This window comes from Etheostoma spectabile, chromosome 6 (genome assembly GCF_008692095.1).
Source record: "Etheostoma spectabile isolate EspeVRDwgs_2016 chromosome 6, UIUC_Espe_1.0, whole genome shotgun sequence".
NCBI classification, from domain to species: Eukaryota; Metazoa; Chordata; class Actinopteri; order Perciformes; family Percidae; genus Etheostoma; species Etheostoma spectabile.
The window spans coordinates 23,493,583-23,495,750 of NC_045738.1; the positions used below are offsets into that span (position 1 = coordinate 23,493,583).

At 33.8% G+C, this 2,168-nt stretch overlaps 1 protein-coding gene and 1 long non-coding RNA gene across 5 annotated transcripts in view; both read left to right on the forward strand.

Moving 5' to 3' along the window:
* Positions 1–1,361, forward strand: part of LOC116690705 (uncharacterized) — a 7,684-nt gene extending 6,323 nt beyond the window's left edge. The window contains exon 3 of the long non-coding RNA XR_004332336.1: positions 1,352–1,361. This is a non-coding gene — a long non-coding RNA (uncharacterized LOC116690705). The remainder of the gene's footprint in view (positions 1–1,351) is intronic.
* The window catches only part of LOC116690692 (furin-like protease kpc-1), a 298,529-nt gene that overhangs the window by 88,934 nt on the left and 207,427 nt on the right, over positions 1–2,168 (forward strand). The window lies entirely within an intron of this gene.

Here is a 2,168-nt window from a genome sequence, read left to right on the forward strand (position 1 = left end):
GTTGACCACGAATTCCAAGAATAAGTGTAAAATCTATCATTGAACCAGCTCAGGTTTTTAAAATAAAGCGGCGAAAGCTGGAAAAAGTGACAAATAAATCAGAAAAACGACAAAAACACAAAGAAATGTTCATTTTCAATTTTTGACCTGGAAGGAAAAGTTCATAATGAACGTCCATTCATAACGGGAAAACAACACAAGGGTTAACGGAGGTACAGGTGTTGCTGGTTTTCGTTTCACGTGATTGTGATATCTGTATTATTATGAAAAAAAGCATGCTGCCCGACCTCCTGTTGCAACAGAAACGCTGATTTGCTTTAACCCTTGTGTTGTCTTTCCGTGAAAATTGAAAATCGACACTTTAGTTGACATTTTTTTATCATTTTTTTTAAAAACGTTTTTTTAACGTTTTTGTCATTTTTTTCAACACGTTTCACGCTTTGTTTTCAATGTTTGTTAACTTTTTCGACGTTTGCAACACTACGTAACACTAACTTTAGTTTGACGGTTATTTTTGGAAGTTATGGTCAATAAACCCTATTTATAAGAAATCATCAGAATCAGAATCAGAATCAGAAATACTTTATTGATCCCCGAAGGGAAACTGTGTTGTAGTTGCCCAAATATTATAAATAGAGTAGAAATACAAGAAAATAAGAAATATAAGAATTGAGTAAGTAATGGTTTTACATAAAGAATGTATTATCATTATTACACTAATTAAACATAATTAAGGATTTGGATGGTGAAAAGTTAAATAATAATAATAATAATAATTGTAGTATTTGAAATTGCACACATGTCAGGCCAGTGTTATTGCATATCATATTGCAATCATACCTAATGTTTGAGTTAGAAAAGCAGAAATTAGGAATTATTTAGATTAAAATGAAATGAATGGATGTTGATGGATAATCACAGACTGGAATATGTCAACTTTTACTCAATACTATTTCAAAACCACTTTCATTTGTTTTCAAATGCTATAAAATTGAATACGACGCCGTAAAATGAATGAAAGTAGAGATGTGTACTTGGCAAAGAGCGTTGTGTAAAATCAATCATGTCATTTTGGAGAATTAAAAAGAACATTGATATAGGAAAACGGGTCAATTTGACCCGAGGACAACATGAGGGTCAAGAGAAGAGAATATTGACACCACTCTCATGTCCGTGTGTAAATACAGCGTTTGACTTATATTGCATAGACCATAATTACGAGCAACCGGGCTTGGAGAAACGTTCACGTCATCAGCATCCTATAGTTGTAATACTAGGTGTACACTTTACTTGAAGGTACCTAAGAGTGACATGACACTGTCATGAACGTGTCATAAACATTATAAACAAGTCATAGACAATTCTGACATAACGCTTCTTTTAGTAAGTGTCATTCGGTTTTGTCACGACAAGTTAGGGTTCATGTGTTCATGACTGTGTCCTGTCACTTTTTATGTAGATACTGTACCTTCAAGTAAATTGGTACCAATACTAGGAGTTCTAGAAAACGTTGTTGCAACAAACAATTTGCAAAATGACTGCGAGTTTACCATTTTGGAACAATGCTCGAACACTCGAGTCAGAGTAACTTAAAGGTGGTTTAACCCTTGTGTTTGTCTTCCCGTCAAAATTGAAAATCAACACTTTTGTCGACGCTTTTCTTCAACGTTTTTATCTTTTTCTTACGTTTTTGTCCTTTTTTTCAACACTTTGGACGCTTTTCTTTCAATGTTTGTCAGTTGTTTTTTTTTGACGTTTTCAACACTACGTAACACTAACTTTAGTTTTTACAGTTATTTTTTGGAAGTTATGGTCAATAAACCTTATTTATAGGAAATTATACCTAATGTTTGAGTTAGAAAAGCAGAAATTAGGAATTATTTAGACTTCAGTTAAAGGACTGGATGTTGATGGATAATCACAGACTGGAAAATGTCAACTTTTACTCAATACTATTTCAAAACCACTTTCAAATGCTATAAAATAGAAAAAGACACCCCAAAATTAATGAAAGTAGAGATTTTGTAGACCCTGTGTAAACTTAACAGGCGAGACCCTGCTCATATACCCTGAAATACACCATGAGAATCCCTGTCAACACCGCACAGGGACTGCTGGTATTCAGACAGCTCTGAGTCATAGCATAGTCAGTCATAGCTCTGTGCGTG